This window comes from Otolemur garnettii, unplaced genomic scaffold (genome assembly GCF_000181295.1).
Source record: "Otolemur garnettii isolate 467f Iridium unplaced genomic scaffold, OtoGar3 scaffold00008, whole genome shotgun sequence".
Classification (NCBI taxonomy): Eukaryota; Metazoa; Chordata; class Mammalia; order Primates; family Galagidae; genus Otolemur; species Otolemur garnettii.
The window spans coordinates 21,625,215-21,650,592 of record NW_003852403.1 but is presented as its reverse complement, the minus strand read 5'-3'; the positions used below and the strand labels follow the sequence as shown (position 1 = coordinate 21,650,592).

At 40.9% G+C, this 25,378-nt stretch overlaps 1 protein-coding gene and 1 pseudogene across 2 annotated transcripts in view; one reads left to right on the top strand and one right to left on the bottom strand.

The window, feature by feature from the left end:
• Positions 1 to 25,378, bottom strand: part of JMJD1C (jumonji domain containing 1C) — a 360,771-nt gene that overhangs the window by 150,938 nt on the left and 184,455 nt on the right. The gene's annotated exons all lie outside the window — the stretch shown is intronic.
• On the top strand, positions 3,883 to 4,152 carry LOC111723127 (annotated as a pseudogene).

The following is a 25,378-nucleotide window of genomic DNA, read 5'->3' as shown; positions in this document are numbered from 1 at the left end:
ACCATTCAGTATGAATACTAGTATAACTGCTGCCTTTGACATTATCAGAAATGCAATCATAGTAACTCATATTGGAATCAATAAGTGCTGGTGACAGAAGTCTGGGCATAAGGTTGCCTCTATTTTTCAGACACAGCCCTGCTGAGACCGCTGGCTACATCTAATGGAATGAAGATTTAGGATTCATAGCCAGGATTATAAAAAAATAAAATCAGTTGCCTGTTAAACTTCAGAAATCACTTCTATTTTTATTTTACTTTATTTGTTTGGTTTTTGTAGAGATAGAATCTCACTTTATTGCCCTTGGTAGAGTGCTGTAGCATCACAGCTCACAGCAACCTCCAACTCCTGGGCTTCGGCAATTCTCTTGCCTTAGGCTCCCAGTAGCTGGGACTACTGGTGGCTGCCACAACGCCCAGCTATTTTTCTGTTGTTGTTGCAGTTTGGCCGGGGCCGGGTTCTAACCTGCCACCCTCGGTATATGCAGCTGATACCCTACTCACTGAGCCACAGGTGCCTTCTATTTCTAAATAAATGTGTTTTAAGACATCTTTTATATTGACCAAACTATTCAAATAGGCTCAAAAACATTTATTTTATACAATAAATTAAACCACAACTAGAGTTGGTCAAAGTTAAGAATCAAGTCATGGTAAGAAATCTGATTCCCAGACAGGTACGATGGCTCAAGCTGATAATCCTTGAGTTCTGGGAGGCCAAGGCAAGAGATCCTAATACCTGAAATCCTAGCACTCAGGGAGGCCAAGTGCAAGTAAATTGCTTGAGCCCAAGATTGCAAGACCAGCCTGAGCAAGAGCGAGAGCCTGTCTCTATTAAAAATAGAAAAACTAGTCGGGCATCATGGCAGGAGCCTATAGTCCCACCTACTCAGGAGAGTGAGGCAAGAGGATCTCGTGAGTCCAAGAGTTTGAGATTGCTGTGAGCTATAATGATGCCACAGCACTCTACCCAGGACAATAGAGTGAGACTCTATCTCCAAATAATAATATAATCATATTTTAAAATCTAGTTCTTGGCACATGCCTGTAAATCTGGTACATGGGAGGCTGAGGGGGGCGGACTGCCTGAGGTCACAGGTTCAAGACCAGCTTGAGGCAGAAGGAGATCTGTCTCTAAAAATAGCTGGGCATTGCGGTGGGCACCTGTAGTCCCAGCTGCCTGAGAGGCTGAGGCAAGATAATCGCTTAAGCCAGAAGTTTGAGGTTGCTGTGAGCTATGAGGCCACTATCAAGGGCAACAAAGTGAGATTCTGTCTCAAAAAAAAAAAAAAAAAAAGAATGAAAAAAAATCTAGTTCTTTGACTAGGGTTCTTGTAACAAATAGGTGATTATCAATTTTCCTCTAAAAATATCTCTTTTAATTAAAAGGAGTTACTCTTCGTAAGACTATTCCTGAAATATAAATTATTGCTTACCTTTCACAATCATGTTTCTGAAAATGGAGTAATCAAATTCTTATTAATATTTAAAGTGTGTTTTACTTTATTTTATTTTTTGAGGCAGAATCTCACTCTCTCATCCTGGATAGAGTGTGGTGGTACATGTGCCATTATGCTGGCTAGTCTTTTTTATTTTTAGTAGAGATGGGGTCCACTCTTGCTCCTATCAAACTCCTGAACTGAAGCAATCCACCTGCCTCGGCCTCCCTGAGTGCTAGGATTTCAGGTATGAGCCAACGTACCAAGCCCTATTCCGGTGCATTTTATGTTATTTCCTTGTATTTTAAATACAAATTCTTTAATAGCATGTGTTATGGGGATGAGTTGGTCTTATCCACACACACACACATACATTATAAACCTCTCAGTACCTCTGAATGTGACCTTATTTAGAGATAGTCTTTAAAGAGGTAATTAAGGTGAGGTCATCAAGGTGAGCCTTAAGTCAGAGATGACTAATATGCTTATAAGAACAGCAACTCTGGGGCGGTCCCTGTGGCTCAAAGGAGTAGGGCGCCGGCCCCATATACCGAAGATGGCTGTTCAAACCCAGCCCGGCTAAAAACTGCAAAAAAAAAAGAAAAAAAAGAATAGCAACTCTGTTCTCTAAATACATCCAGGTTGCTACAAAAAATATGAACTCTTGGGCGGCACCTGTGGCTCAAAAGGGTAGGCCACCGGCCCCATATGCCACAGGTGGCGAGTTCAAACCCAGCCCCGTCCAAAAAAAAAAAAAACATTTAAAAAATATAAATATATGAACTCTTGGCTCAGCACCCGCAGCATAGTGGTTACAGCACTGGCCACAAACACCGAGGCTGGCGAGTTTGAACCCAGCCCAGGCTAGCTAAACAACAATGACAACTGTAACAAAAAATAGCCAGGCATTGTGGTAGGTGCCTGTAGTCCCAGCTACTTGGGAGGCTGAGGCAAGAGAATCGCTTAAGCCCAGGATTTAAGGTTGCTGTGAGCTGTGATGCCATAGCACTCTACCAAGGCCAACAAAGTGAGACAGAGTATACCTCCATCTTTTTTATGTCTGAATAGTATTCCATGTTGTGTGTGTGTGTGTGTATATATCATACTTTGTTAATCTATCATGTGTTTCCATCACGTGTTGAAGGGCTCCTGGGTTGTTTCCACATCTTTGGAATGGTGAAATGCACTGAAATAAACATTCAAGTACAAATGTTCTTATGGAAAAATGACTTTTTTCTTTTGGGTAGATATCCCATAATGGGATTGCAGGATCAAATGGTAGGTCTACTTTTAGTAATTTGGGAAAAATATTCTCCTAAGCAAAATAGCACAAGAATGCAAAAACAAGCACCACATGTACTCAGTAATTAGAACCAGCAGATTTACAAACTACATGCACGTGTGAGAGATAAACTCAATTAAATTCAAGTAAGGTGGGGTGGGGGCGAGGCAAGGGTTTGGTAAATTCCCACCCAATAGGTACATTGCACACTTCCTGGGTGAAGGGCACAACTACAACCTTAACTTTAACCTCACAAAAATCAAACTATGTAACCTAATCATATGTACCAATATGTACCAATATACTAAGAAAAACAAAGAATAAAACCTTTAGATACAGGTACACAGGGAAGATGATATGAAGACACAAGGAAAGACAGTTATCTACAAGCCAAAGAGAAAAGCCTAGAACAGATACTTCTCTAGCTCTCAGAGAGAACCAACCCTGCCAATGCCTTGATCTTGGACTTCTGACCTCTAGAATTATGAGAAAAAAAATTCTGTTTAAGCCACTCAGACTGTGGTACGTTGTTATAGCAGTCCTATCAAACTGATACAGAATGTGTTTCCACCATTTAACAGTATCTCTACCTCTCCACCAAATTCTAGTGAAATTGCAGGGAATCTACACAGGGGAAAAAGTGAGCAATGTACATGCAGTTACTGCAGTATTTTGTCTTCTGAGCAAGTCTCAGAATGAGTCACTATATCCTGAATAAAATTCATAATAAAAAATTCTAACCTCTACTAAGTTTTTGGGTGGAATGTTATAGAAAGAAAAAAGGACTTGGACAAACGATAAATAGTTGGCTTCTTCTTCTTCTTTTTTTTGAGACAGAGCCTCAAGCTGTCCCCCTGGGTAGAATACTGTGGCATCACAGCTCACAGCAACCTCAAACTCCTGGGTTCAAGTAATTCTCTTGCCTCCTCCTCCCAAGTAGCTGGGACTACAGGCACCCACCACAACGCCCGCCTATTTTTTGGTTGCAGCCGTCATTGTTGTTTGGCAGGCCCGGGCTAGATTAGAACCTGCCAGCTGAAGTGTTTGTGGCTGGCACCTTAGCCACTTGAGCCACAGGCACCGAGCCAGTTGGCTTCTTTTTAATTTTACTTCTTCTTCAGTAAGAGTAAGGATTACAACTACTTAACTGTGGGCGAGTAGTATGGAGGCCTATGAGCAGGTCAAAGAGGGACTCCTGAAGGTGAAAGGCATTGAAGACATTGTCATGACCAAGTGGAAGAAGAAAAAGAAGGACAAAGACAAGGTGAAACTCCTGGAAGTGATGGGAATGAGCAAAAAGAGCAAGGAGGAGACGCAGCGAAACCTGGACAAGCAGACCCCAGTCCAGAAGCAGAGAGTAGAGGACTTCAACAGACACCTGGATACACTTACAGAGCATTACAACATTCCTAAAGTCAGTTGGACAAAGTAGCCTCCTGGCCCTGGGTCTGGAGCAGCATCAAGAGCAAGCAGAAGACAAGTTGGGGTTATATTTGGTCCCTCTGGTATTTTCTAGAAACAAGGCTTTACACCCGTAGTTTCTGCTGTGGCAGTACTTTTGGAAGCTGTGTAACCTCATTTTGAAAATGATTAAAGTAAGACTGTCCTTTTACTCAACTTAGTTTTCTTGGTAACACGTATAGAAGATACCTTTATAGTTTGGATAGAAAGTTGTTCGTGTTTTTTTTTGAGATAGAGCCTCAAGCTGTCCCCCTGGGTAAAGTGCTGTAGCATCACAGTTCATAGCAACTCCAACTCCCGGGCTCAAGTGAGTCTCCTGCCTCAGCCTCCGGAGTAGCTAGGACTACAGGTGCCCACCACAACGCCCGGCTATTTTTTGGTTGCAGCCATCATTGTTGTTTGGCGGGACTGGGCTGGATTTGAACCCGCCACCTTAGTTGTATGTGGCTGGCGCCTTAGCCACTTCAGCCACAGGCACCGAGCCCAGATAGAAAATTTTGAAGGCTCATCTAGAGGTAAAGGTCATTTATTTCTTTGTGTCATACAAAAATAATTTTACCTCCACATCATGGCTAACCCACTAAGGCCAGCTAGCTGCCTTCACCTGATGAGACAGACTACAGAGGATGTTAATGTGGCCTACAGTGTGCAGAATACTGCAAGACCCTACGTGGGCTGCCCTAGGAAGCCACTCACAGCTTTGTGGTCTTCACACTGCCTCTTCAGACACCTGGCCAGTGAGGCAAAGCAGCACAGGTAGCAGAACCACACCTAAGGCAAAGATAGGGTATTACCACAACAGGCATTGTGAATCAATCACAGCATTCTTTGCAATTGAGCCCAGACACAGCCTGCTTTACAAACTTCAACCTAGACTGCAAGCAGCCTCTCGTATTCACTCAAAATTGGCATATCACATGGAGCAGAGTGTTGAGTCTGGGGTTGTCCTATGTAAACTAGAATAAAGCAAAATTCAGTTATTAAAAAAGAAAGAGTAGGGCTTAGAACTAGAGTTTTAATATAACATACATAGTGACACATTTTCGGGTAATAAATACTACATATATTATGAATTTAATTCAAGAAGTTACATAAGTGGTATATAAAAACTATTAAGTGAGGCTTGGCATTTGTAGCTCAGCGGCTAGGGCACTAGCCACATAGACTGGAATTGGCAAGTTCAAACCCAGTTGGGGCCTGCTAAACAACAATGACAACTGCAACCCCAGCTACTGGGGAGGGTGAGGCAAGAGAATCGCTTAAGCCCAAGAACTGGAGGTTGCTGTGAGCTGTGACACCACGGCACTCTACTGAGAGTAACCTAGCGAGACTCTGTCTCAAAAAAAAACCCTAGTAAGTGGTCTGAGCGCAGTGGCTCATGCTTCTAATCCAAGCATTATGGGAGGCCAAGGTGGGAGGAGTGCTTGAGTTCAAGAGTTCAATAACAACCTCAGCAAGAGTGAGACCCCACCTCTACTTAAAAACAGAAAAATAAGCAGGGCACAGTGGTGGGTGCCTATAGGCCCAGCTACTCAAGAGGCTGAGGCAAGAGGATCATTTGCGCCCAGGTGTTTCAGGTTGCTAAGAACTATGACACTACAGCACTCTAGCCTGAGGCAACAGAGTAAGACTCTGCCTCAAAAACCTCATAAATAAAAATAAAAACTATTAAGTGTCTCAATAATAAATTTTAAAATAAATAAAAAGAAAATATGGAAAATATGTAAAATAATAAAAAGTACAAATGATAAAATCTTGACATGGCTTTTAGATTAACTTTTAGATCCTCACGGTTTCAGCAGGTTAGAGCCCCAAACTCTGTAAAGACTGGTTGTATGTGAGATGAGTATGTACAGTATTCTTTTAAAATATATACCTGGGCTAGATGTGGTGGCTCATGGTTGTAATCCTAGCACTCTGGGAGGTGGAGGCAGGTGGACCACTTGAGCTCCGGATGGATCACTGGAGCTCAGCCTGAGCAAGGAAAGACCCTATCTCTAATTAAAACAAAAAGTAGCTGGTTGATGTGGCAGGTGCCTGTAGTCCTAGCTACACAGTATGAGAGGATAGTTTGAGCCCAAAAGTTTGAGGTTACTGTGAGCTATGACACCACAGCACTCCACCCAGGACAACACAGAGGTACTGTCTCAAAACAAAATAAAAAACAAAAACCATATATACCTAGACTACCTATTCCATGTTTTAACTTTAAAAAGTCTAACATACTGTATTTCAAAAATAAATAAATAGGCTCAGCACCCGTAGCACAGTGGTTACAGCATCAGCCACATACACTGCGTCTGGCGGGTTTAAACCCGGGCCTGCTAAACAATGATGTAACTGCAGCTCAGCACCTGTGGCTCAAGTGGCTAAGGCACCAGCCACATACACCTAAGGTGGCAGGTTCGAATCCAGCCTAGCCCACCAAACAACAATGAGGGCTGCAACCAAAAAATAGCCCAGCGCTGTGGCAGGCGCCTGTGGTCCCAGCTACTTGAGAGGCTGAGGCAGGAGACTCGCTTGACCTCAGAACTTGGAGTTTGCTGTAAGCTGTGATGCCACAGCACTCTACCCAGGGGGACAGCTTGAGACTCTGTCTCAAAAAAAATAAAAAATAAAAAATAATAACTGCAACAACAACAACAAAAAGCCAGAGGTGGCAGGTGCTTATTGTCCCAGCTACTTGGGAGGCTGAGGCAAGAGAATCGCTTGCTGTGAGCTGTGAAACGACGGCACTTTACCCAGGGTGACACAGTGAGACTCTGTCTCAAAAATAATTATAATGATAAACTAAAAATTAAATAAATAACTTTATTTTTAGGTATTACCAGCAATAAGCCTAAGTATAAGGAAGTTAAATATCAATAACCTATTAGTAATACCAGATATATTATTGAGAGAATAGATATTTTCTAAGTATTCAAGTAAATACAATGATAAATAGATAAATTCATATAGGCCATTTCCCTACAGTATGAAACAAAAGTATTTCTAACATGATTATTGGGATCAATATTCAGTCTGGTCAGTTTTAATTCCTCTTTATTTTTCTAGGCTTAAATATCCTGGAATTAACTGCATTTACTTTCTTTCTTTCTTTTTTTTTTTTTGAGACAGAGTCTCAAGCTGTTGCCCTGGGTAGAGTGCCATGGCATCACAGCTCACAGCAGCAACCTCTAACTCTTGGACTTGAGTAATTCTCTTGCCTTAGCCTCTCAAGTTGCCAGGACTACAGGCGCCTGCCACAACGCCTGGCTATTTTTTTTTTGTTGCAAGATGTCATTGTTGTTTGGCAGGCCCAGGCTAGATTTAAACCTGCCAGCTTTGGGGTATATGGCTGGCACCCTAGCCGCTGAGCTACAGTTGATCCTCAACTCCTGAGCTCCAGCAATCCTCCCACTTTGGCCTCCCTACAGTGCTAGGATTATAGGCATGAGCCACTACCCACTCTGCATTTACTTTATTAAAAGATCTTTCTCATAGGGATACTGCTATGTTTATAATCAAACTTTATTGCAGGCTCGGGGTCTGTAGCTCAGTGGTTAGGGCATCAGCCACACGCACCGAGGCTGGTGGTTTTGAACCCAGCCCAGGCCCGCTAAAACGACAATGACAACAGCAACAAAAAATTGCCGGGTGCTGTGGTGGGCGCCTGTAGTCCCAGCTACTCCGGAGGCTGAGGCAAGAGAATCACCTAAGCCCAGGAGTTAGAGGTTGCTGTGAGCTGTGTGATGCCATGACACTCTACAGAGGGAGATAAAGTGAGGCTCTGTCTCTAAAAAAAAAAAAAAAAAAGTTCAAAATAAGACAAACACAATCCATTAATTATTTGGTATATGGGAAAACCTCAAACATAGAAGATAGAGTCTATGAACAAACAGAGACCAAAATAAAGGAGCATCATGTAGGAAATGGAGATTATATAGAGACTGAAACATTGGCTTGGTGCCTGTGGTTCAAGTGGCTAAGGTGCCAGCCACATACACCTAAGGTATCAGGTTCAAATCCAGTTCCGACCCGCCAAACAACAACGATGGCTGCAACCAAAAAAAAGAGAGAGAGTGAAACATTAACAAAACCAAAATTTGTATTCTCAGAAAAAAAAGACATTTTATCTATAAAAGAAAAATAAGGTGCTACAGAAAGAAAAATCAGTAGGAAGCCTAAAAGGAAATTTAAGAGAATCTCTTAGACAGTAGACTAAAGAAAGTAGGAGAAAAAATGAGAGAACCAGAGAAAATTAAAGGGACAACATCCAATTTAGGACAGAAAAATGAAGGGAAAGCTATCAACAAAAAAAGGCAAAAAGAAACTAAAGGAAATTTCCTAAGACCAGACCAAAGCTGCCAAACTGAAAGGGCTTAACACAATAGATGAGAGAGAACAGAACTACACACACAAAAAATCAACAGTAAAATTTCAGAACTTTGGTGAGAAAGATGGGAAGGGAGAGGAGGAAAGGGAAAGAGAAGGAAGAAGCAACAATGGAACAGGAAACAGAATAGCATCAGGTTTCTCAACAGCAGGCTTGGAAGCTTTTAAATACAATGGTGCATCTTCAAAATAGTAATTGCTAAACTGTAATTCCATACTCAAACTACTTCAAGGATGACCAAAAATACAATATGGGCATCCTCAGGCACTATCTTCAGTACTTCCTGGTCTGCTCTGATATCAGGCCCTCAAATCTAAATCATACAATCCCAATCCCAATCCCATCCCCTAACTAACACCCACAGAAGCAGAGCAAGAATCCCCCTTTTGGAGCTCACACTGCACCCTCCCTCTTCACAGAGGGGCACTTTTTGCAAATGGTGTTTAAACTCCATAAGTAGCTGAGGGGGTATAACTAGCACACTCAAGGGCAACTAGACCCTAAGTGCACAATCTTAAAAAGCAATTTTGTGTTCCACTGATTCTTGGTAGACATTCAGCAAAACTACCCAACTCCTTCCTTTTGCTTGAGGTTGGTCCTCCCCAATGTCTACTCACTCTCCCATGAAGAGGACGGGACCAAGCATGAATGGCTAGTCCAAATGGGATAAGGGTTCGGGGATGGAATGGGTAGGGGTAAATTCACAGTGTGGTTGAATCTCAACTCTAACTTCTATGGTCTCTGCCTGAAGATGAAAAGGTCCTGACAGTATCCTCTGAGAGCACCTTTCCTGTTTCCCCCAATTAACTGCCCCAGTGATAACAGCTATCATACTAATGTTACTAAACAAACTGCAAAACTGTCTATTAAACAAAGTACCTGAAGGTACTTCTCTAGGCTGGCTACTCTGCCACCAGGGACTCCTCCTACAGATACTCTCCAGCCTTAGCTGTTCCTCCTCCACAACTGGTCCCCCTAGGGCTGTATCTTCTACAAACTTGGCTTGTCTTCATCATGTGGTAATAAAGCTCATCCCTCTCTGCTATGCTGCCCGTATCAAAGGAATGTGTTTGACTCCATAGAACTGTTCTGCTGTGACTTACTCTTGAGAGCTGGTGGTAGACCAAAGGGAGTTTAAAATTAGGAAATAGAGTAACCCATTTCTCTGACTATACTAAGGCAGTAATCTATACAGTGTCTCAAAAGGTGTCCATGAAGTTGCTATACATAAAGAAAATGGGAAATTATAGATGAATATACTTTAATTTACAAAATATTCTTTACACATATTATTTCATTTACAAAGATTCTATGATGTCTAGCTTGTAAAATTTTGTAATGAATATTGTATGTAAGGAATGTAGTTATTTGGTTTTCAAGGAAGGTCAACCAAATGCCTCAGTGGTGGTAAAGAGGGACTCATTACCAGTCATCACTACTTACTTACTTTATGAGTACAACATGACAACCTACCCCCCCAAAGGACTGTGAAGACACAGAATGACCCAGAAACTCTGCTTTCCTCATCTTTACCTAGAAGCCATCATTCAATGGTGCCAATAATACATTCTCCATACAGAGATAAGTCTGTGTTTGCTACTCAGCTTTGAAAACAAAAACAATATGCTCTTTGTGGATACACACTGGAGATATAAAACTATAAATAAAAGGGAAAGATTAACAAAATGTCATGACATTCATTACCTATTCTGGTATAGGGATGGGGGAAGAAATGAACTGGTGAGAAAAACACTGAGGAACACCAGTAATGTTTTATAATACTTTTTAACCTGGGCTGGCAGCCACAGAGGAGGTCATTTTATTATGTAAATCTATGTTAAGTAGCATTATGTAAACATATTTTATATGTATTTTTATTTTCTTTTTCTTTTCCCAATGCAAAAGCAGGAGAGTTTTATCTAAGCTTGTGAACCTGGGCCTCCAGTATCTCGGCGCAACGACATCGGGCTGAAGGCCTGTATTTTTATTTCCATAGTACATCTCACAATTTTTTTTTTTTTTTGAGACAGAGTCTCACTTTGTTGCCCTTAGTAGAGTGCTGTCGAGTCATAGCTCATAGCAACCTCAAACTCTTGGGCTCAAGTGATTCTCTTGCCTCAGACGTCTGAGTAGCTGGGACAACAGATGCCTGCCACAACACTTAGCTTTTTTTTTTGTTGCAGTTGTCACTGTTGTTTAGCTGGCCTGGGCTGGGTTCGAACCTGCCAGCCTCGATGCATGTGGCTGGTGCCTTAACCACTATGCTATGGGGAGCCGAGTCTTTATCTCACAATTTTAAAAATAGGTTTATGCTTCTCAAAACAGCAACATTATGAATCAGATAAATACCCTTTTATTAGATTTATCTAGAAATGCTTGGTATTTGATAGCCAAGTAACAGAACAGTTCTTTGGAGTCAAATATTTGATAACCAAAGTGGGCTTATCCTCCAAAAGCAAAGACTATTCCATCAATTTAACTCACCACATTAACATATTAAAAGAGAATATAATCAATTCATTAGATGCAGAAAAAACATCTAATAAAATTGAATAATCATCTATAAACAATGATAAAAAAATCTTTTTTTTTTTTTTTTTTTGAGACCAAGAGTCTCACTTTGTCACCCTTGGTAGAGTGCTATGACATCACAGCTCACAGCAACCTCAAACTCTTGGGTGATCCTCTTGCCTCAAACTCCCAAGTAGCTGGGACTACACGTGCCTGCCACAATACCCAGCTATTTTTTCATTTTTTGGAGACAAGGTGTTTCTCTGGCTCAGGCTGGTCTCGAATTCATGAGTTTCGGCAATCCCAGAGTGCTAGGATTACAGACATGAGCCAAGGCGCCCAACCAATGATAGAAAAAATCTTTCAGCAAAATAAGTAACAATAAATTCCTTAATCTAATAAATAACATCAAAAATCTAGAACCAAAAAGGCAGAAATTAGAGATTTCCAAACAGAATGTATGGTAAAAGGGTTATGTCCCAGATTTTGATCTATTTAGCCTTTGAGAGAGTTTAGAGGGGTCTGAGGCACATGGGAACCCCTGCTACAAAAAACTGCCTTACTTGATATTAGGGTGCTATACAAATGTTACATTTTCTATATAATCCATGATATGAACAAGGTTGAAAAAGCACTGCTGACTCATAGTGATTGTGTATTTTTAATTTTGAAAACTACTGTCACAGATGTTACATTCCTCTCACCATCAAGAATGATACAGTGATGCTTGCTATGACTGATCATATCTAACACTAACCTACAGGTTTTAGTCAACATAATTGAAAAACAAGTTACAGAATGACATACAGAGTGTGTCAGGCTCAAAAATATGCAAAGCAAGCAGCGCCCAGAGGGCCACATTCCTTACAATATTCATAAAATATTGGGTGTGTAGGGCGCTGACCTGGCTGGTAGGTTCGAACCCGGCCCAGGCCAGCTAAACAACAATGACAACTGCAACAAAAAAATAGCCGGGAATTGTAGCGGGTGCCTATAGTCCCAGCTATTTGGGAGGCTGAGGCAAGAGACTTGCTTAAGCCCAAGAGTTAGAGGTTGCTGTGAGTTGTGATGCCATGGCACTCTACCAAGGGTAAAATAGTAAAACTCTGTCTAAAAAAAAGCAAAGCATTATAACAGTTTAAGTATGCCTATATATGTTGCAACAATATACAAACACACATATTGAAGTAAATATGACAAAATGTTAAAATGATAAAGCTGCACAGTAATTCCTTAGCAGTATATTAGGTTATTTTTCTTATTTTACTAAATGCTTTTATTTCATAATTTTTCCTTGTGATTTTGAAAATACTTCGACTATATGATGCCATGTATCTGTTAAATTAGATTCCGTAACAAAATAAAAAGCAAACAAATTACTCTAATGAGGAATACTGCCAATCTCTCATTAATTCATGCCTAGTAACTAAATACTAAACCTAACTGTGCATCTGGTGATGTAAACAGAGTTAACCTCATCTGAACAAAAAATTCTGTTTTCCCCTTAACTCCATATGGAAATTCAAATAAAAGTATTTCTTTCTTACAAAGACTGAACTAAATATATCTAAAGCATAGTTTTTATAAAGAAAAATTATGAAATATATACATCAAAAATTGTGAAAAGTGAAAATCTAAAGTAGAAAATTTAGCAGGAAGAGCTTAGTAAAAATCTTATACTGTACTTAACGATATAGTCAATTCCTGAATTGCTCTTCTATCTCATTCTCCTTATATTTAATTCGGCTAATTCATTACTTTATTAAAAAAAAAAAAGACAAGCATATATTTTTTTCACACCAAATTTTTCTACTTGATGGCATTTCAGAAAGATTCATGGCTCGGTGCCTGTAGCTCAAGTGGCTAAGGCACCAGCAACATACACCTGAGCTGGTGGGTTTGAATCCAGCCCGGGCCTGCCAAACAACAATGACAACTACAACCAAAAAATAGCTGAGCATTGTGGCAGGCTCCTATAGTCCCAGATACTTGGGAGGCTGAGGCAAGAGAATTGCTTAAGTCCAGGAATTGGAGGTTCTGAGCTGTGATGCCACAGCACTCTATGCAGGGCGACAGCTTGAGGCTCTGCCTCAAAAAAAAAAAAGATACACAATACTGAAACCCTACAAACTCATTGTAGATAAGGAAGCAAAGAATATTTCCTTCTATAGTGTAAATATTCTCTTAAGGCAATTGACAGACCACAAGAAGTACAAATAAACATCCAGTGCTAAACCGACACAGTGCTAGAATAGAAGAACAGCAGGTTCACTACTCTCACATTAAGCATATTAACAAAAATGAAAAGTCATTTAATGCCCCGTGCACAATCTGATAAATTTAAAAAAGAAATATATAATACTGTCAGATATACATGTAACAGAATTTAACTTGTATCATCTAAATCTATTTTGGAAAATAAAAATGAGATGAAAGAAAAAAATGAATATAAAATTCCTTAAGGATGGTAGTACATGGGTGGGTTGGTTTGTGAAAAAGTATTCATGTGAAAACAAATTTCTGGTAATGCTTCTTATCCTGGCTTTTAAAATAACTATAAGGAAGTATAAATTTAATGTTATTTCTTTTTCTTTTTTTTAGACAGAGTCTTACTATGTTGTCCTTGGTAGAGTGCCATAGTGTCACAGCTCACAGCAACCTCAAACTCTTGGGGCTTAAGTGATTCTCTTGCCTCAGCCTCCCAAGTAGCTGAGACAATAGGCACCTGCCACCAACACCCCACTATTTTTTGTTATTGTTCTCATTATTTAGCAGGCCCTGGCTAGGTTTGAACTCACCAGCCCCAGTGCATGTGGCTGGCACCCTAACTACTGAGCTACGGGTGCCAAGCTGTTATTTCATTTTCAAAATAATAAACGTAAGAATTCATTTCTAAAACAAAACTATGTATATGGTAACTTTCAGAAGATGAACTACTTTATTAAACTGCTATATCCTTACATTTCCACTGGGAAAATAAAAGGGGTCTTCTGGATTTACATTTCTCCAACATTTGGTATTATCACATTAAAGTTTTTATGTAGGGGCCAGTGCCTGTAGCTCAGTGGGTAGGGTGCCAGGCACATGCACCAGGGCTGGTGGGTTCAAACCCAGCCAGGGCCTGCTAAAATTAAAAAAAAAAAAAAAAAAGAAAAGTTTTTGTATAGGGGCAGGTTAGTGTCTCACACCTGCTATCTTAGTTTGCTTTGGGAGGCCAAAGTGGGAAGACAGCTTAAGGTCAGGAGTTAGAAACTTGTAAGACCTCATCTCTACGAAAAATTTAAAAATTAGCCAGGCATGGAAGAAACATGGTGCATAGAGATAGCCTCAGCTACTTGCAAAGCTGAAGCAAGATTGCCTGAACTCCAGATTTCAAGGCTGCAGTGATCTACTGTGCTACTGCACTCTAGCCTGAACAATAGAGCAAGACCCTGTCTCTTAAAAAAAAAAGTTTTGGGGCTTGGCACCCAAAGCTCAGTGACTAGGGCGCCAGCCATGTACAACAAGGCTGGCAGGTTCAAGCCTGGCCCAGGCCTGCTAAACAACAATGACAACTGCAACCAAAAAATAGCCGGACACTGTGACAGGCACCTGTAGTCCCAGCTACTTGGAAAGCTAAAGCAAGACAATCACTTAAGCCCAAGAGTCTGAGGTTGCTGTGAGCTGTGACACCATATCACTCTACCCAGGGTAACAAAGTGAGACTGTCTCCAAAAAAAGAAAAAGAAAAAGAAAAAAGAATAAGAAAGTTTTTGTATAATGGAATATCTTATTTTAAAAAAAGTCTGTGACTCAATCATTTTGAGTATAATAGTATTTCTTTTCTTTTTCTTTCTTTCTTTTTTTTTTTTTTTTGGAGATAGCACCCACCACGCTTGGCTATTTTACAGATGAGTCTGGCTCTTGTTCAGGATGGTCTTGAACCTGTGAGCTCAGGCAATCCACCCACCTCAGCCTCCCAGAGTGCTGGGATTACAGGCTTACGTAAGCCTTTATGCCCAGCCAGAATAACATTATTTCTTAATGTGCATTTTCCTGTTCATTAATGATGTTGAATACCTTTTAACATGTTTATTAGCCACACAGTATTTCTTCTTTTGTGAAATGTCTTTTCATTTATGCTCCCTTCTATTTTTTATCCCATTAGGTTCTTTGTGCTTTACTTACTATAAAAATCATTTAATATGCTCTTAATTTTCTAATTTTTGAGATAAGGGTCTCTCTCTGTCTGGGCTGGAGTGCAGTGGCATTATCATAGCTCACTGCAACCTCAAACTCCTGGCCTCAAGCAATCCTCCTGCTTTGGTTTCCCAAAGTGCTGGGATTACAAGTGTGGCCTGGGAAACACCAAACAAGCTCTTATTTCATATTAATATTTCCCCCTAATTTTTTAAGTGTATGTATTAGTATAATTTCATATTCATCATATGTCTGTTTTAGCATTTCTACTAGTAGAATCTGTAATCCAGCAAACTATTTTTCCTTTAAAAAAAAAAAAAGTCTTTATTATTTTGGCTTGTGTGCCTTGTTTATTTCCTTTTTTTTTTTGAGACAGAGCCTCAAGCTGTCACCCTGGGTAGAATACCGTGGCATCACAGCTCACAGCAACCCCCAAAATCCTAGGCTCAAGCAAGTCTCCTGCCTCCAAGTAGCTGGGACTACAGGTGCCCACCACAACGCCCGGCTATTTTTTGGTTGCAGCCATCATTGTTGTTTGGCAGGCCCGGGCTGGATTCAAACCTGCCAGCGCAGGTGTATGTGGCTGGCACCTTAGCCACTTGAGCCACAGGCGCGAAGCCTGTGTGCTTATTTTCTAGGAAAACTCAACACAAGCAATGTACATAGAGAATGCCAGCCCATAATTACTATCAGTCCCAGTAAACTCAAGATATGGAGGTAAAGCATTACAGGAAGCAAAAAAACTACAATCTCTCTTCTCAAAACAATTTCTTGGGAGAAGAGCTTCATAATAATCCAAAAGGGCAGGTTTCAAATGAGCTCCCTGGTTGGTGAACAATACCACATCCACATACTGGGAGGGTGGCACATCCCAACTCTACAGGGATGAAAGTTCCTGTGCTCTGTGCCTTGTCAGACCTCACCCTATATATATATATATATATATTCATCTGGCTGTTTATTTGCATGCTTTAAAATATTCTTTGATAAATAGGCAAATATAATTGTCTCTCTGAGATGTAAACTGGTCTAGCAAATTAACTGAACCTGCAGAGGACACAAGAATCTCTGATTCATAGCTGGTCAGTCAGAAGTACAGGTGACAACCTAACACTTCAGAGTGTCATCCAAAATGAGACGTAGTCTTGTGAGAATAAGCCCTCAGTCTCTGTGATCTGATGCTACCTCCAGCTAGATGGCATCAGGAAAAAATTCCATTAGAGGACACTCATCTGAAGTCTGTTGAAGACCTGCATGGTGTAGAAGTCAGAAACGTATTAGGCTGCGTGTGGTGGCTCGCCCGTGTAATCCCAGCACTCTGGAAGGCCATGGAGAGCAGAATGCTTGAGCTCATGAGTTTGAGACCAGCCTGAGCTAGAGTGAGACCGTCTTTAAAAATAGCCAGATGAGGGCAACGCCTGTGGCTCAGTGAGTAGGGCACCGGCCCCATATACTGAGGGTGGCAGGTTCAAACCTGGCCCTGGCCAAACTGCAACAAAAAATAGCTGGGCGTTGTGGTGGGTGCCTGTAGTCTCAGCTACTCGGGAGGCTGAGGCAAGAGAATCGCCTAAGCCCAAGAGCTGGAGGTTGCTATGAGCTATGATGCCACAGCACTCCACCAAGGGCAATAAAGTTAAGACTCTGTCTCTTAAAATATATATATATCTATATATCTATATAGATAGATAGATAGATATCTCAGCACTGAAAACCTGATGAGTAGAAGTAGGGAAGCAACAGTCAATTTTTCTCACCCACTCATAAGCAAAGAACTTTTTTTTTTTTTTGCATTATCCTGATTTGAGTCTTCAGGAGACCATAGTCTGGGACATTGAGAGCATGGAGAGGTCAGGCAACACTGGTTCAAAGGGGAAAAGAGTAAGCAGAACTTCAATAGTTCTTCCCCATTTTTCCTTCCTATAGCCAAAGCAGAACCTCTGTTTCTCTGGGACAAAGCTCCTACTCTTCATACCAGTTCAAAATAGCCTTTCTTCCAACAATCTAGGAGTTTCTCACTGTTTGCTTAGAACATTTAATTTTCTCTCATGGCTCGGCACCTACAGCTCAAGTGACTAAGGCACCAGCCACATACACCAGAGTTGGTGGGTTCAAAGCCCAGGCCTGCTAAAACAACAATGACAACTACAAACAAACAAAAAAAAGCCTGGCATAAACACGATTGTAAGAGGGACTTTACCTAACAAATGCAATCAGTGTAACCTGGTTCCTTATACCCTCAAATGAATCCCCAACAATAAATTAAAAAAAAAAAAAAAAGCATTGTGGTGGGAGCCTGTAGTCCCAGCTATTTGGGAGGGTGAGGCAAAAAAATTGCTTAAACCCAGAAGTTGGAGATTGCTATGAGCTGTGATGCCATAGCACTCTACCCAGGGGTGACAGTTTGAGGTTCTATCTCAAAAAAAAAAAAAAAAATTTCTCTTATAATTCTGCAGGAGTTCATCATGGCTAAGGAAGGCAGTAGTCATGCTACTTGGGCATCTTTTTAGAAATCTGAACCAATTCATTCATTTTTTTTCTAGTTCATTCATTTTAATGATGAAATAAATCATTTTCTCATCTGAGTACATTAAGATTTTAACCCTAAGCTTTTAAAACTGTTCCCTGTAATATCTTGGATATCTTTTACTCCCATTATGTTTATTTTCTCTCATGTTGGGAACCTTCTCTTAAATGTTGAGCATGTCTAGGTTATCAATTAATACAAATGAGGAATGAAAAATATGACTAGAAAATGAGGGGGGTGTGAGTTTCACTATGCATGATTTGCTAAAGTGCTGTTACCATGAAGAACTCAAAATTGTTAGGAAATATTTCCTCTGGAAAATTCAAATTTTTACCAAGAAGAAACCTCCCTCCAATCTCTTAACTCAGGAGGCATATAAGGCAAATTTGCAATAGTCTGAGAACACAGGGTAAACAGTTTAGGTGGAAGGGATTCTCACTACTCAGTATGTATCTTCAAGTGCTAGATTCTAAACTATAAAACACAAGGATTTAAAATCAGAATAGTGGCTGGGCTCCTGTAGCTAAATGGATACAGCAGCGCTGGCCCCGTGTATGGGGTATGGTAGGTTCCAACCCAGCCCAGCCCGCTGAACAAACAAACAACAACAAAAAAAGGATAGGGCGGCACCTGTGACTCCGCGAATAGGGCACCGGCCCCATATACCTGAGAGTGGTGAGATCAAACCCGGCCCCAGCCAAACTGCAACAAAAATATAGCTGGGCATTATGGTGGGCACCTTGTAGACCCAGCTACTCTAGAGGCTGAGGCAAGAGAATTGCCTAAGCCCAAGAGCTGGAGGTTGTTGTGAGCTATGACACAATACACCATAGCTCTCTACTGAGGACAACAAAGTGAGACTCTGTCTCTAAACAAACAAACAAACAAAAAAATAAAAACATCAGGATGGAGAAGGCTCCTTGGCCTTTTACATTTAGTGGAACTATTAAAAATTTCCAAGCTTGTCACAGCACAAACGAGAGAATAGTATATATTTATATTAATGTATAAATTTGTACAATATATATAAAAAATGTTTCCATTCATCTAGTCATAAATGTTGGAAATTGTTAATAGAGAAGTAGAGCTCTGAAAAAAGCATTCCATATATATACACACAAAAATTGAACAAATTTGATAATAGTAGCAAAGAACAGAGGGGAGAGAACTGGATATAAGTGGATAGTTGGATAAGAATCAAGCAGGGTTAGGATAAGAGAGTGAGTGGAAGAAGAGTAAAGAAAACTGTACTGATAGTTATGAAGAACGAGTGGTGTCACAGCCAAGATATAAGGAAAACCTTATTGGCAAGAACAAAATAATTAAGCCCAGAACCAGTGTTGGTATTTTCTGAAGCACAAGTAGAAAAAATAAGGTTATCCATTTAAAAAACGAGAATCATGCCAGGCCCACTGGCTGACATCTGTAATACTAGCACTCCAAGAGGCCAAGCAGGGGTGAACTGCCTTAGCTCAGGAGTTCAAGACCAGCTTGAGCAAGAAGGAGACCCCATATCTAAAAATAGCCAGGCATTGTGTTAGGTGCCAAGAGGATCACCGAGGTTCCTGTGAGCTGTGATGCCACTGAACTCAACCCAGGGCAACAAAGTGAGTCTCTGTCTCCAAAAAAAAAAAGTTGCTCTGGGCTGTGACACCATGGCACTCTACTGAGGGTGCCAAGTGAGACTCTTATCTCAAAAAATAAAAAAAAATAAAAAATAAATAAAAAAAAGAAACAAAAAATAAAAATAAAAAGTGGGAATCATACAGGATTCCACCACTAAGGGCCGGACAGGGATTCCCCCAATCTCTACGCCCAGGTAAACTCAGAAATCAGACCCAATTTCCAGGTGCAAACAGGCTGCCTTTTCCAGGCCACACCCTCTAGGCTCTAACAAGATCATGAACAAAGCAGCCTGAGATGTTTTCTGGGTGGTACCACCTTGAGTAGAGAATACACACCCTAATCCTTTCCCTGAGACAAAAACTGCAAAGACCTAATAACACTGCTCCAGGGGAGAGATCACATTCAACTTGGAAAGAATATTTTCCTTTTTTTTAGACAGAGCCTCAAGCTGTCACCTTGGGTAGAATGCTGTGGCATCACAGCTCACAGCAACGTCCACCTCCTGGGCTTAAGTGATTCTCTTACCTCAGCCTCCCAAACAGTTGGGACTACAGGACCCTGCCACAACACCCAGCTATTTTTTATTGTTGTTGTTGTAGTGGTCATTGTTTAGGTGGCCCGGGTCAGGTTCAAACCCACCAGCCCTCAGTGTATGTGGCTGGTGCCGTAACCAGGGAACTGAGCCAATTTTTTTTTTTTTTTTAAATAGAGATGGAGTCTCACTTTTTGCTCAGGCTGGTCTCCAACTAGTCAGCTCAAGTTGTCCACCACCCCCCACCACCCCCACCCCGTCTCCCAGAGTGCTAGGATTACACAGGCGTGAGCCACCACGCCCAGACAAGAAAGGATATTTTCCACCTACCAAATCCTAGCCAAAATGTAATTCTCAGGCAACACCTGTGGCTCAGGGTGCTGGCCCCAGATACCGAGGGTGGCAGTTCAAACTCGGCCCCGGGCCAAACTGCAACAATGAAAACAAAAATAGCAAGCCAAAGAACCAGGAAAGCCCATGGTCTAAGTCATGATCCAAGTCTGAAGACCCAATAACCAGATGTGTACCTGAGCACAGGAGGATGTTCCACCTCATATAGACACAGACAATACTTCATTCCTCTAATTTTTTGTTCTATTCAGGGCCTGAAAGATTGGAAAATGCTTTCCCATACTGGTAAGAGTAATCTTTTTTTTTTAATTTCAAAATATTAAGGGGGTACAAATGTTTTACATGAATACATCACAGAATGCTAAAGTCAGGGCTTTCAGTGTTCCTACCACAGGGTGAAATTCTTTACTAGGTCTATTGATTCAAATGCTAATCTCTTCTTTAAACATCAGAGAGACACAGCCAGAAACAGTATTTTACCAGCTGTCTGGGCATCCCTTAGCCTAATCAAGTCAACACATAAAATTAACCATTCCAGTCCTGAAACAACACCATCTAGCACAGTGGTTCTCAACCTTCCTTAATGCTATGACCCTTTAATACAGTTCCTCAGGTTGTGGGGACCCCCCAAAATTATTTTCATTCCTATTTTATAGCTGTAATTTTGCTACTGCTATGAATTGTAATGTAAATATCTGATATGCAGGATGTATTTAGGCAACCCCTGTGAAAGGGTCGTTTGACCCCCAAAGGGGTCGCAACCCACAGGTTGAAAACCGCTGATAGTATATCCTTAAAATGATGTTATTTCTCCCAAATTACAGGTAGAGAAACGAGGTTCAGAACAGTTGATGTCAAAAAAGTAAGTAGATGGGCTCGGTGCCTATAGCTCAAGTGGCTAAGGCACCAGCCACATACACCAGAGCTGGCAGGTTTGAATCCAGTATGGGCCTGCCAAATGACAGTGACAACTGTAACTAAAAAGTAGCCAGGCATTGTGCCCAGTGCCTGTAGTCCTAACGACTTGGGAGGCTGAGACAAGAGAACTGCTTAAGCCCAGGAATTGGAGGTTGCTGTGAGCTGTGATGCTATGACACTCTACTCAAGGCGACACCTTGAGGCTCTGTCTCAAAAAAAAAAAAAAAAAAAAAGCCGGGCATTGTGGTGGGCACCTGTAGTCCCAGCTACTTGGGAGGCTGCGGCAAGAAAATCATTAAGCCTAAGAGTTTGAGGTTGCTGTGAGCTGCGACGCTACAAGCACTCTACTGAGGGCAACAAAGTAAGACTCTGTCTCAAAAAAACAAAGAAAAAAAGGTAAGTAGATAGTTGAGCTCAAAATCAAATTCCTGTCTATCTAAGCTCAAACTCAACTTGTCAGCAGACTGTGGAAGAGGTAACAGTACAAAATTGGGCACCTGCTGTAAGAAACTTCCTTATAGATGCAAACTCAATTTACAGACATCAAACAATACAAAGACTAAATTATTCTATACTGACTATAACTTATAAACAGATAAGCCTAATAGAAAGGAAGATTCAGAATTAAACAAATTCCTTCATTCAACAAATAATTCATGAAAGCACAATATGTAAAAGGCACTGGTAACAGCAAAGATGACACAGCAGTGTATTAACATAATCCCTACCTGTAGAGAGTAGAAATGGCAATAACAAGTAAACAAACAGGTATGAGGTAAGGAATTTACAAAAATAAAGCATTTTAGGAGAAAAACAATTTCCTGGGGAATTTTTTGTTTTTTCCTTTTTTTTTTTTTTTTTGAGACAGAACCTCAAACTGTCGCCCCCTGGGTAGAGAGCTGTGGCATCACAGCTCACAGCAACCTCCAACTCCTAGGCTCAAGCGAGTCTCCTGCCTCAGCCTCCCAAATAGCTGGGACCACAGGTGCCCGCCACAACGCCTGGCTATTTTTTTGGTTGCAGCTGTCATTGTTGTTTGGCAGGCCCAGGCTGGATTTGAACCCACCACCTTAGGTATATGTGGCTGGCGCCTTAGCCACTTGAGCCACAGGAGCAGAGCCGTTTTTTCCCTTTTTTGAGACAGAGTCTCAGGCTGTCGCCCTAGGTAGAGTGCCATGTAGTCACAGCTCACAGCAACCTCAAACTCTTGGGCTTAAGTGATTCTCTTGCCTCAGCCTTCTGAGTAGCTAAGACTACAGATGCCCACCACAACACCTGGCTATTTTTTAGAGACAGAGTCTTGTGCTTCCTCGGGCTATCCACCCACCTCGTCTCAACCTCCCAAGTACTGGGATTACAGGCATGAGTTACCACGTCCAGCCTCTGAAGAAAGCTACTTAAGAAACCAAACATTACTTGGTAAACACAAATGATAAAAAGCCCAATAACTGAATAGGACTTCCTATACTCCAAATAGTTTTTGGATAAGCAGATCAAGCAGGTGAATGACCTTGTAAGATTATTCATTCCTAGCCATTCTAATAAATTGCTTTCATGTTGTAAATTCTTTAAATGTGGCTTTTATTATACTGTTATATTTCTCAGAAACCTTCAGATTTCTTCCCATTACTCTTCCGTGCCAATTACTAACCTCTTTTCCTATTGGTCACCTATTCATGTTGGTCACTGTTCTCCTATGTGGATACTTTGTGAAAAATATTCTATTATACCAAAACATATCATCCTTATAAATGCATCTTTACATTGAACATACTGCTGTCATCTTTAAAAAAAGTTTGATTTTTTCTTTTTTTTTTTTTCGGTTGAGACAGAGCCTCAGTCTGTCACCCTGGGGTCGAGTGTCATGGCATTCAGCCTAGCTCACAGCAACCAAGAGCCCCTCTTGGGCTCAAGGGACACTCATGCCTCAGATTCCAAAGTAGCTGGGACTATAAGTGCCCACTACAATGCCTAGCCAATTTCCTAGTTTTAGTAGAACAGTGTCTCATTCTTGTTCAGGCTGGTCTCAAACTCCCAAGCTCAAGCAATCTACCCATTTCAGCCTCCCAAAGTGCTAGGATTACAAGCTCTACATCTGGCCCTATTTTTTCATAATTCAATAAATTGTGCTATGGTGAGGTTAGCAGTTAATATATACAAGCCGCATGAAATAAGTATGACAAATATGCTGATTTATACAAAATATATGTATTAAAAACATATTGAAATAAGATAGTTCTCTGAGATTTAAACTAACAGGCAAGTATGGTGGCTTATATCTATAAATCCAACATTTGGGGGCTGAGGCAGGAGGATTACCTGAAGCCAGTAATTCAAGACTAGGCTGAGCAATGTGGCTAGATCTCATCTTTATAAAAATAAACAAAATAAAATTAGTTTGTGAGACTACAGTGATCTATGATGACACCACTGCATCCCAGTCTTTGCTAAACAGCAAGACCATGTCCCTTCCGTTCCCGTGAAACCTAATATGAAATACTAAAGGTCCAGATTAGACTGGTGGAGGTTAAGAAGAGAAAACAGACACTAGAGACCAGGCACATTCCATAAAATTACTGGAGTCTCCAACTTGAAAAGAAACATGTATTATAGGAGTACAGTAAGAATATCCGGAGCCAAAAGACACATCTCTAAAAAAGGTGCTTTTAGCTTCACCAGTATTGTGCCTTATGAATTTAAAGAAGCCCATACAACTAAAGTTTTATGTGCTATAACAATCGCAAAAGGATGAACAAATAAAAAGTTACTTTGTTGACAGAGTTTTTTATATACACATAGTCATAATATGTATGACAAATATTTATGTATACATATATGTATGTATACAAAATATATTCTTCTTCCAGTCCTAAAAAGACTTTAGGTACTTGGGGGGAAGTATATATACAAGTACCTAAAGTCTTTTCAGGACTGGAAGAAGAATAAATTTTGTGCCATGTGTACCTCCAAGTTAGCAACAAGGAAGAAGCTCACAAAAGATAAATGGCAGTCTAAATCATAAACTTAAGGGAAGGTCTGGTGGAAAACTTAGACGTTTTAGTTTTTCATTGTGCTATCAATGTTCTTTAAACAAAGTTGCTTTTTATTTTGGAGACAGAGTCTCACTCTGTCACTCTGGGTAGAGTACCATGGCACCATGACTCATAGTGACCTTAAACTCTTGGGTTCAAGAGATCCTCTTGTCCTAGTCACCTAAGTAGCTAGGTCTATAGGTGCTCACTACAATGTCCAGCTAGCTTTTTGTGGGGTTTTTTGCTTTTATTTTGTTTTCTTTGTTAAGTAGAGGGGTCTAACTCTTTTGCTCAGGCTGGTCTTGAACTCCTGAGTTCAAGCAATCCTCCCACCTCAGCCTCCCAGAGTGTTAGGATTTCAGGGACAAGCCACTTCACTGGCCATACCAAGTTGCTTTTTAAGCATTCTATATTGAGCTGGGCATGATGGCTCATGCCTATAATCCTAGCACTTTAGGGGCCAAGGTAGGTGGATTGCTTTAGCTATGAGTTCGAGATCAGCCTGAGAAAAAAGCAAGACCCCATCTCTACTAAAAATAGAAAGACTGAGGCAGAAGGATCACTTGACCCCAAGAGTTGGAAGTTGCTATGAGACATAACACCACAGCACTCTACCCAGGGTGATACCTTGAGACTTTTTACTTACCTAAATAAGTAAATAAAATAAATAAATAAAAATAGCTGGGTGCTGTAGTGTGTACCTGTAGGCCCAGCTAGTTCGGGGGCTAAGGCAAGAGAATCACTTAATCCCAAAGGTTTAGGGTTGCTGTGAGCTGTGATGCCATGGCATTCTACCCAGGGCAACAGCTTGAGACTGTGTCTCAAATATAGCTGGGCGTCATGGTGAGTGCCTATAGGTCCAGCTATTTGGGAGGCTGAGGCAAGAGAATTGCTTAAACCCAAGAGTTTGAGGTCACTGTGAGCTGTGACGCTATGGTACTTTACCTAGGGCGACAAAGTGAGACTCTGTCTCAAAAAATAAAAATAAAAAATAAGCTGGACACATTGGTGCGCGCCTGTAGTCACAGCTACTTGGGAAGCTGAGACAGAGGGACCTCCCCAGTCCAGGAGATCTGGGGTGTAGTGCACTATGCTGATCAGGTGTCCACACTAAGTTTGGCATCAATACGGTGACCTCCGGGGGGGGGG